At 40.0% G+C, this 11,834-nt stretch overlaps 1 protein-coding gene across 1 annotated transcript in view; it reads left to right on the top strand.

Moving 5' to 3' along the window:
• The window catches only part of LOC126427061 (uncharacterized), a 54,392-nt gene extending 50,746 nt beyond the window's left edge, over positions 1 to 3,646 (top strand). The window contains exon 4 of the mRNA XM_050089240.1: positions 3,495 to 3,646. The gene's annotated coding sequence lies outside the window, so the exon portion shown is untranslated. The remainder of the gene's footprint in view (positions 1 to 3,494) is intronic.
• The last annotated feature ends 8,188 nt before the right edge of the window (positions 3,647 to 11,834 follow it).

Below are 11,834 nucleotides of genomic sequence, written 5' to 3' on the forward strand. Positions count from 1 at the left end.
CGTCACACAATTTAGTAGATCGTCCACTTCACTTTTCACTTGTTCTGTGTAATCTGGCGAGACAAAGCCCGAGTCCATTGTTTGAGGTAAGTGTGTAACACACGGTCAGTGTGGGGTTGCTAAAGCGGAGGTTATCCTTGTGGAAGATCGTAGACCGTTGTCCGCTAGCTGTGAAATAACGGACGGCAGATGGATGTGTTGGCCTGGTCGTAAGAGCTGCGCCTCCAAATCTTCCTAAAGAATGTTCGGTGATGTAGCCGTGGCGTCAGACGTGAAACCTGTCGATTCTATACGACCGGCGTGGAGGACGTAGAACTCCGGGGTCACCAATATGGGATACTGGATACGGATTGTAATATACGTAATAAACAGTTCCCAAGTTTTCTATATACACACATATTTTACCATAAAGACTGATACACATGAACAGTGCATGAAGTACAAAGACAGACTGAGTTAAATGCCGGCCCAAGTGGCCGTGCGGTTAAAGGCGCTGCAGTCTGGAACTGCAAGACTGCTACGGTCGCAGGTTCGAATCCTGCCTCGGGCATGGATGTTTGTGATGTCCTTAGGTTAGTTAGGTTTAACTAGTTCTAAGTTCTAGGGGCCTAATGACCTCAGCAGTTGAGTCCCATAGTGCTCAGAGCCATTTGAACCAATTTTTTTAAATTAAATATGGCAGCTCGTCAGAGCAGTTCGTGTTCCAAAGTTTGTAATTTGTGTGGTCAAAGTGACCTATCGATGCCACAAAAGGAAAGCATTCATTGAATTCCATCAAGAAAGCCTCCAGAAAGTTATTGAAATTTTCATTTACTGAGGACTTGACGGTAAATTTCTGATTTTCTTATTTGTGTGCTTTGACAAGCACAGAGTAATGGCACTAATGGAGCACTGTGGTCTGAGATCCCTAAGCTTACTGTACATTTTTCTGTTACTCTGTAGTTTAAGCTACTAGCAATGTTATCTATGCAGGATGCCAACTAAGCAGTTACTCTTGTCATTTGTACATAATTTAGAATAAACCCGTGTGTGGACATCAGCTCCTTCATCTTAAAGGCAAATTTATCATTTTTTCTCACATCTATATTAAAATCAGCATAAACAACCATTTATTTAATGTAATTTTTCAGTTTTGAGTTGTGGAGTAAATTTCAAGTTTGACCAGAAAACTGCAGTAGATTGATTAATCAGGGGTACGATATATGCTGAATATCAGCATATCATAGTCCTTAAGTTTTACACAGCAACTCTCAAATGTGCATTCTTCATTTAAATACCCATTGTCTCTACAGAAGCTAGCTGCTGCTTCATAATCGGTAAGTTTGTTCAATAAATTTATATTTTTACCTCTAAGCTAAAGTTCACTTAAGCAAATAACCTTTACAGACCATATTCTTCTCTCTAGAAATATTTCCGTCATAAAGCTTACTGACGAGATTAGCTGATAAACCTCCAATATCCGAATGCATAATAAGATTATTATTTACTGTACTAAATGTGATGTCATCAAAATTATCTACTCTAAACTGGCCAGACACAACTTTTTGCAGATTACTCATCTTAATGTTTTTTTCCTCCCAGTTTCTACTAAAAATCCTTAAGATGGCACGGAGGTGAAGTTTTTCTCTTGTTATGAGTGGCTCCTACTGATTCTTCTGCTGTTGTTTCTTCTGTTGGTGTTGTTGGTTCTTCTGTTGTTCCTTGTTCGTGTGGTGATGATAGTGCTGATTCTGGCAATGCTGATTCTGGCACCACTTGTAATAGTGGCTCTGTTGCAGCCTCTTACGATCGCGGTTCTGCTGTCCATCGAGATTGTGCTGCATCCGTAGTTCCTGCCACATCTGATGCGGATTGTCTTGCTTCAGTCGTTGCTGGTTTCTCTGCCGCTGGTGAGGGCTGTGCTGTATCAGCTGATGATGATGGTTTTGCTTCTGATATTGATAGTTTTTTTTTTTTTTTTTTTTTTTTTTTTTTTTTTTTTTTTTCTGTAGTTTCGGATGGGTTCACTGCTGTAGTTGATGGTGGTTGCTGTACTGCTAATTGTGGCTGGCATGGTAATCTTGGTTCTGCTGTTACCATCAACGTATCCACAATTTTAGCCCTGAGAAGTCTCTTTCCCTTTCCATTAAAGAGGGCTGTTTTGTAAAACTGCCTCTCTCTCGGTAGTCAACAGGTAGAAATAGAGCGTTTTCATACATTTCATATATGTTCTCGAACTGTTTGTTGGCTTTCCTGATTTCTTTATTTACACACGAATCGTTTATGAGGTCGTGTCTGTGCAGAATTCCAGTGATGGTCATCATTTTACTGTGATTGGTATCCAGTGTTTCCTGTAAGTTTTCGACGGCACTCGATAATTCATTTTTGTATACATCATTGACTCCCCCACTATCACTGTAATTCATTTGCATTTGATGAAGTTCCGGCTTTTATGGTTTTTTCCTAATTTCGTGCATAGGTGCCCCTGGTTTCACGTAACTAGATTCGTTTGTACCATGTCCATAACGTAAAAGTTTTGCGAGCCGACGCCCAAGGCTATCCGAGTGTATGTTTACTTTGGGAAATTTCATTCCTACCTTTCTCATCGTAATTATAGACACACTTTTAGTTGTGTATTGATTTGCATATGAGTCATCTGGTCTTTCGTCTGTTTCTAAAGCCCTCAAACTGTTTTTTAAGGTTTCGAGCAAATATTAAGTTGTCAAATGGTGAAGCATACAATCGGCTAATCTGATCACATGTTGTATTCACATTGTAAATGGGGAGCTGCAGATAGAGATGCTAGTTCTTACCGACAGTCACTTTGTAGGTGCATCTTCAAGGCATTACGAATTCTAACAGCACCTTCACAATATACACGTTTACTAATGTAGTTTGACATAAATAACCCATTACAGTTTCAAAAGGAGAGTGATTTCTTCCGCTCATTCATGACATTCTGTACAAAACACCAAGAAGGAGAACATACTAGGCTATGGAACAAGGAAAGTTAGACATTAACAGAAGATAACCAAATATTGCTTAAGCCATCCACTATATTAACACCAAATATTGCTTAAGCCATCCACTATATTAACAAGAAACTATCACAACATTGCTTAACACTAGTGCTGTTTATGCCAGTTAAATGTGTTCTAGTGAGTTAGAAAGAAGGCTGCTGCTACTTCAGTTACATTAGGTAGCTGGAGGCTGTCTTATCAGAAACTTAATATTTACTTCATTAATCAAGTATTTTTCCAAGAAAATTGTGGCCTAAATATGTAGTTTCACAGGACTGGCTGCGATAACCTATTACTTACTGTATATTGGATGGGATCTTCTCAAATATCTTCACACCATAGTATATAACTTTGTTAAATCCTAGGTAAGAACACAAAGTTTACACAAAAGTTATATATCTGTATTGTGTTGATAGTGCAGATCACAGTTCAGCTTGAACTGCTTTTTCACAACCACACTACTCCTTGTATAAAATAACTCTGTGTTTGTGGCAGTGGCTAGCAGTCAGCCGAGTGCAGTTCTTTCTTGACACCTATGAAGCCACTAGAATGACTGACTTTTTGGGCACCACGCAGATTTCTCAAGCGCAGTAGGACGCATGAGAAGGGGACAGCCAACCGTTGCCCTATTCACCACCCCCACTGATGTACAACCCACAATTGCTGACAACGACAACAATAAAAAAAATCTGAATGTATTTTTTGCTCTATTTGCAGTGCACGTGCAGCTCTTGTTCGTTCTAAGTATGTGGAATAATGTATACAACCAGCAACCCTGCGCTGCCACAGTTGGTTGCCAGCCACAAAGTAGTTTTGATCCAAATTTTGAAGAAAACATAATAATCTTTTATCACTAAATCTGCCAAATGCTCATGAAAGCGTTCAACATTAGCCACAAAAGTTTCGTATTGTTTTCCCACTAATATAATCTGACAGGTGCCAAAAATTGCTTTTGTATTGTTTTCCAATCTTTATTTACCATGACCAGTTTTGAATCTTTATAATCACATGGTACATATTTATTGCATTTTTGCAGCATTGTTGGAGTTTCACAGCTGTGGCCAGACGTGAACTGTACATACTTCTCACCACATTCAGTGCGTACACGTTTCGTTCTCTTGCCGCAGCTACATGTGGCACAAGAATGCTGCATATATGTAATAAATATGTAACATCTGACGATAAATCACTTGTCAATTCAAAACCAGTCACGGTAAATAGAGGGGTACATGCCTCCCCGAAGATCCCAACATGAGGAAGATATGACAAACAATATTGTTAGCGATCGGGCGGACCCTGGGCAATGTTGGGAGCAGTTCCAACAGCACATCCTTCGACCAGCAGGACATTACACCATCTAGACACGTATAAATAAACAAAAATTATAAATAGAAACTGAAGAATAAAACGAAAGGCGACTGGCTGCTGGAAACCATCACACAATTTTAAATCTGAACTGAAATTGTTTCTTCTGGCAACTTCTGCTCTGAAGATGGATAGTTAATAAAAACCTTGTGGCATAAAAGACTAAAATGATTGCTTGTGCTACTTAGAAGTAGATGTAAACATTCCCCAACAGTAACATGAGCAATGATAGGTCAATGTGTTCAGTATTATAACTTTTCAGCCAGTGGGCCAGCTGTAAATATGTAAGTAGCTAGTATGTAGCCTTAAACACAAAGAAGACAGAGTGTAAAATCAATAATCTACACCATTTTGATAGAAACAGACCAATGATCCTTGGAACATGGCATTATTTTTAATTAGTCAAAACACACACAAACTATATGTGAAGAACAAAATCACTCTATATAAAGGGATCTGCCGCTCTAACTATTATAAAAGCTATATTGGCATAACACAGCCATTACTCTACCGACCTGTTTTGACCAGTAATGTCTCCAACGTGGTGTACACTTCCGTTTCAAGCACATACATTATAGTGATCATGACGCCACGTCGTCACACCTGTGAACAAACATAAGTGACATGTGAAGTATTTAACTCCTGCAACAGAATGAAACTAACAGGGTAACCAGATGAAGAAGGTGGTTTCGGGCACACACAAGCTAAATATACGACAGTAAGATTAATGACATCACTGTAAAACAAATATTGACCCAAAAATCAAGCACACAAAATCCTCAAAATTTAACACAAAAAAATCACAGAAATGAAAACTATCAGTGTTGTGAATTTCGTGTGACATCTATATCTCAAATGAAAACCACAATACCAGCAACCCACACACAACTGACAAACTCCAACACCACAATTTTCACTTGACCTACATAGCTCCAACAAAGCCCCTGATACCAGGAACCAACATAAAACTCTAAAACATGGCGTTGCAAATTTCACTACACCCAAACAGCTCAAGGATAGCTCTAGATATCGTGAACTTGCAAGCAAATCCAAAACCCAATGACAAAAATTTCACTCGATCTATACGGCAGCAAAAAAACGAAGGCCACAGATAAAACATCCAACACACTCGAATTGTAAAACCCATTATCCACATTTTCACTTACACTGTCTAAAGCAGACTCCACAGTACAACAAAGCAAACCAAGCTCACATGACTAACATCAGAAATGTATCCTAAGGAACGACAGCACATCTGTGCCCACAATATTTACTAATAACAATCCAAAACAATTACCAGTAATTTCCAAGAATGTTTACCTATTGCAGCCGCAGGGTGCAAACGATAGATACCGAACGTGCGATTCTAAATCGATGACACGACTGTGGTGGCAGGCGTTTTGAGCATGCTTATAGTGGTCGCTACAGCAACGACAAAAGAGCGTTGCTAAAATAGTTGTAATTACAAAGGCAACGACTGACCTCACTCGTCGTCAACATTGCCATCATGAGAAAGTCCATACGATGTGTACGCTACGGGAAGCATTCCCTTTTTGCCGTAACCTGGGTAGGCTCTGCCAATGTCTCGCGGACATACGGGTACAGTGTCACATTTCTGACAAAAATTCAAACAATTTTCTACATTGTATAAGTATCGAATTAGATTCTTTCAGCATGAGGCAATTGGCTGGAGAAACATCTACAATACCAGACATCCCACTCACTACTGTCATAAATCTTTTGGGTTTTCCTAGCATCTCACAAATAATTTATTGTAACGCCTGACACCACAGTCGTGATATCAGTTTAGAATCGCAAGTTCAATATATAACGTTTACACCCTGCAGCTTGAATAGGCAAATGTTCTTGGAAGTTACTCAATTAATGAACACTAAAAAAGGCAACACCATAAAATTCATGAAAAGTTGCATCATCACCAATTTCATTATAAACAAGCTATAATCAACAAACTCATACTATACATAGAACATAAAACAAAAATCACAGAAGTACTTACCCCCCCCCCCCCCACACTCACACACACAAAAGTAAAAAAAAAAGAAAAAAAAAAAAAACCATCCACCATGTGTCCGAGTAACTGTAGAAACTTTATCACGACCGTCGTATCGTCTCCCACTGCAACCAGCAATGGCCTGTTCACAAATATCTGTATCTTATTCACAACTGAGGAAAAAGAAAAATTAATATTAAATCTTTGACCATAAGCAACACAATAGTCCCAAACATAAAAATGAATCCATCAGCCGTAATATGTAAATTCAAAGTATCCCACCAGAAAACCAGCACAAATTCTTCCAATAGAAACCTGAAACATTCAGTTAATGTCAAACAACTCACTAACAAACATCCAGCATAAGAGAGGGCCACCAAATGCTACAATACACCATCTACAAACACAGAGTCGAAAACATCAAATCTCAGCATGAAATCACACACCACATCACGGTTACGTCACGGGCCTAAGCAGATGGGTGTAGCATCAGTACCTGACCGAGTGTGAATAACCTTACGTTATCCCCTGATAGTAAATGGTGACAAAGACTGCCAATTGGCAAGAAAACAGCACCAAATTATCTAGAATGAAGCTTAGTTACTGTTGGAACATTTGTTCAGTGTCTAAGTCTTTTGGTACAACCGAAGAATGTCAGTCTGCCTGCTTTGCACTTGGAAATCTTTCTCACTGTACTGGCCCACAAACAGGACTGACAGCATAATTTTACTCAAATCTGTCCTACAGCATTTTCTTTTTAAGCAGCACAGCTAGAATCTAAAAATTGTCCATTCTAACACTGAAATTCTTATACTTACATCCTAAACCATTTACTCCCTAACTGTGCTTGTGACTAATAATAAGGAGTGAATTTAGTACACATTGATTTGATATACGAATTTTCTGAATGTCACTCGAGACATTCGTATAAACACTTACCTGGAGGAGAAATGCGTACCACCACATTTCCGACTTTGATAAAGGTCGGACTGTAGCCTATCGCGATTGCGGTTTATCGTATCGCGACACTGCTGGTCACGTTGGTCGAGATCCAATGACTGTTAGCAGAATATGGAATCGGTGGGTTCAGGAGGGTAATATGGAGCGCCGTGCTGGATCCCAACGGCCTCGTATCACTACCAGTCACGATGACAGGCCTCTTATCCGCACGGCTGTAACGGATCGTGCAGCCACGTCTCGATCCCTGAGTCAACAGATGGGGACGTTTCCAAGACGGCAACCATCTGCACGAACAGTTCGACGACGTTTGCAGCAGCACGGACTATCAGCTCGGAGACCGTGGTTGTGGTTACCGTGACACTGCAGTGCAAACAGGAGCGCCTGCCATGGTGTACTCGACGACGAACCTGGGTGCACGAATGGCAAAACGTAATTTTTTCGGATGAATCCAGGTTCTGTTTACAGCATCACGATGGTCACCTCAGTGTTTGGGGACATGGCGGTGAACGCACATTGGAAGCACGTATTCGTCATTGCAATACTGGCGTATCACCCGGCATGATGGTACGGGGTGCCATTGGTTACACGTCTCAGTCACCTCTTGTTCGCATTGACGGCACTTTGAGGAACGGACGTTACATTTCAGACGTGTTACGACCCGTAGCTCTACCCTTCATTCGATCCCTGTGAAACCCTACATTTCAGCGGGATAATGCATGACCGCATGTTCCAGGTCCTGCACGGGCCTTTCTGGATACAGAAAATGTTCAACTACTGCCCTGGCCAGCACATTCTCCAGATCTCTCACCAACTGAAAACGTCTGGTCAATGGTGGCCGAGCAACTGGCTCATCACAATATGCCAGTCACTACTCTTGATGAACTGTGGTATCGTCGATTCCTTTTAGATCATTTTCATGACAGAAATTCACCTGACTACGCTATGTCCCCCCCCTCCCCCCTTCATTGTATTTCAGTTCCCCATCGGGGTGGGCTGGCAGCATCATATGTGCTGCTCTTCAGCCAAAAGACATAGAACAAACAATAGAAGACATTTAAAAAAACAAAGGAGAAAACATTGTGAACATAGATATAAAAAAGGGGGAACATCATGGAAGACAATAGACAAAAAAGGGGTGACTGTAAAATGGAGATAAAAACCGTAAAAGAATAGCGCACCCAAAAAACCACACACTGGGACAATTAAAAGAACACATGGCACCGTATGACCAGCCCGTAGTGGATCCCCCCCCCCCCCCTTTTTTTTTCTTTATTGATTTTCAATTCCCCCCCGAAGGGGGCGGGCTGGCAGCAGCTTACTACGTTGCTCTACAGTCTATAGACTTTTTTTAAATATAGGAAGAAGAAAGAAACAAGGATAAACAGGCGATAAAATGGTGATTTAAAGTATAAAATTGCGGAAAGTTAAAACAGAAAGCAAAAGGGGTTGGTAATGTAGATAAAATACACAGGAATCTGACAAGTAACATTGGAAGATCCCTGATATGTTGGGGTATGGCATTAAAAATTTTGATGGACTTGTATAAGAAGCACTTTTGTGTTTTTTATAGTGACAAGTCCATAAAAGTTTTTAATGCCATATCACAACATATCAGGGATCTTCCAATTCAACAGTTCAAAAAAAAGAATACTGGTAGAAACTAATTTCGAAAACCTTTCGACAACAATTCCAAATTCTCGCCATTCAGCTCGATTTTGCCCTGCCGTATCTGACACGATGCAGTGAACATTGTTCGAGTGCCCGAGATTCTCTAATAATGTTTATAATGATGTCTTTGACATGAGAACTGGAAAAAAGATGGCCACGTGTAATGGTAAAATGGCTCTAAGCACTATGTGACCTAACATCTGAGGCAATGGTAACCTATGATTTGTTTCCATCTTGAGGTGGTACCACCCAGCATAAAAACTAATACATGAGAAGCTATAGTAGTTGCAAGGGCAAGATTTGATGGAGGTGTGTCATATCATTACCAATGAAGCAGCCATTGCTTCAATTGTATTCGAATGATGGAGTGATACTAACTTCATCCATCGTGGGAGCACGATGTTTCTCCACTGGTAACATCAGGGCAAGCTCTACTTTCAGGGAACTTATTAGCTCCTTCAGCACACCAGGTCTAAATTTCACATTCAGTAGTGAACTTCTCAGGGTTCTGTCTGAAGGAAATGGAAATTTATTTTCCAGCAGGACTTTGTACCCCATACTACCACAAGTTAGTCCAATATTTAGCCCTTTCTGCATTGTTTCCACTGACCATTTGCTATCTTTACGTGTCCCCTTTGTTCATACTGCAAACTGTTCTGCACCGAATAAACCATGCACACTGGCGAGGAGGTTGTCTTTTTCTAAACACACTCCTCTCTCCCTTTTCTGAGAGAGGATGAGTTTTCTCTTTAAAGCTTCAATTCCAGCCTGAAGCTGTTGTACTAGGTTCTTCAGGATGCTGACTTCATCTTCTGTTGTGTCCAAGTTCTCTGTAGGACTGATGTCATTGGGCACATTTGAATGCTGTCCAACATCTGGAACATAAATCTGCAATATTGCAATCTTCAAAAATAAAAAGCATTTAATACTATAATATGTTTTTAAGTTGCCAGTAATTGATTCTCAGTAGGCTGTGGTATACGACTTGAAGATTCATAAGGTGCCACAACTTAGTTTCGAAGGACAGAAGCAAATTATGAAAATCTGAGTGGTAATATTCCAGGTGTCCTACTACTACGATGTTATGGAAATTAATGCCATATACTAAACTGAAATTGTAGGTGACCATTTACATTGAATTCGCAACACTTCAATCATCTGAGGTTTGAATGCTTCAAATATAAGAGCTGTGAGACCCCAGCCGCAGGCAGCACAATAACAGAGACATGAACTGTGGATTGAGTGAACACGGAATACCGAACAAATGCATTAATTCGTATTTCATTAACAACAAACACAAATGTAACATTATTGATCATAATTACTACTTAGAGCGGTAATAAACAATTGAGAAGAAACACAAGGTCAAGAATACTATGAATCATTCATTGACGTATGTAGGCGTATGGAGTGTAAATGTAAGGGAGGAGGGTATAGAAGGATGGATCGGGGGTGGGTTATAAAATGACTAATAAAAAGCCGGCCGAAGTGGCTGCGCGGTTCTGGCACTGCAGTCTGGAACCGCGAGACCGCTACGGTCGCAGGTTCGAATCCTGCCTCGGGCATGGATGTTTGTGATGTCCTTAGGTTAGTTAGGTTTAACTAGTTCTAAGTTCTAGGGGACTGATGACCTCAGAAGTTGAGTCCCATAGTGCTCAGAGCCATTTTGACTAATAAAATGAAGAAGCTATTATAGTGGGGGGGGGGGGGGGGGACAAAAGGGTTACAATTATAGGAATAAGAATAAAAATGTGAAGTGACAGACTTTTTTAAAATTAAGATACACCTATGGTAAATGGGCACTTTTAAATGTTAAAGCTAGGACCAAATATAGCATATGTTGGGTCATTGTGTGGGAATGATGTGTCCAAAGTGGAGGTATGGCTCAAGTGTGTATCGGTATATTCTCTGTGTGGATTCGTGTATCATAGTATTTTATGTGTTAAATAGTTGTGATACTAAAATTTATTCCATAAATTTAATAAAATAAAAGGTTTTATTGAGACAGTCAGATTGTCCTTTGGTTATTGACAGAAGTTTGGGGGTGAGGTATATTGATTCCTCATTAAAGTAGTATATCTCAGAGGGAGGAAAGGGTACTTTAAACAACATCAATGACTAGCTGGACTGCTATATTTATGTATGCAGCGGATGTTATCGACAGGTTTGTTACGGTTTATGTTTATGAGCTGGCAACTTCATGGTATACTGAGATAAACAGGTACTGCAAAGATGTAACAGCTACCAAAGAAAATAAATTTCTCCTAACCTATCATATCCTACAGGACACTGAGTCCAAAGATTTTAAAAAAGTCACGTGTGGGTAAGAGGAATTTCTTTGACCAAGACAATTTGACACTTAGCCAACTGTCATTCAGTCAAGATGGTGTACTCAGTTATGAAGCAAAGCAGTAGGCCTTGCCAGAACCATCGACTCTGTGTCTAATAGTGCATTTTAATTCGACAGTATGCCATCTTAGGAAATTTATAACACTTGTAAGTAAGCATTACAAATATAGATTCTTATATGGCCATGTCATTTGTTATGTATTTCACTGTTATTGTCTAACCTATTTTCAAAAGGCACTTGATAATGGCACTTTGAAGACGATATCATGATTGTGTAAGTGTAAATGTAACACTGTAAATAAACAACAGTCTAATGGCGGTACTGACTTTAAAGAAAAAAAGATTAATGGGTACATCATTTAGCCAAGCGTAGAAATGGTGCAGAGCATGCCGCATGTCCTTTTGTGCCGTCACAACATTGCCCTCGTCGATCTCGAGAGACGTGTTACACGCATGAGGGAGACGAGTCTGATGCCGAATCA

This window comes from Schistocerca serialis, chromosome 11 (genome assembly GCF_023864345.2).
Source record: "Schistocerca serialis cubense isolate TAMUIC-IGC-003099 chromosome 11, iqSchSeri2.2, whole genome shotgun sequence".
Classification (NCBI taxonomy): domain Eukaryota; kingdom Metazoa; phylum Arthropoda; class Insecta; order Orthoptera; family Acrididae; genus Schistocerca; species Schistocerca serialis.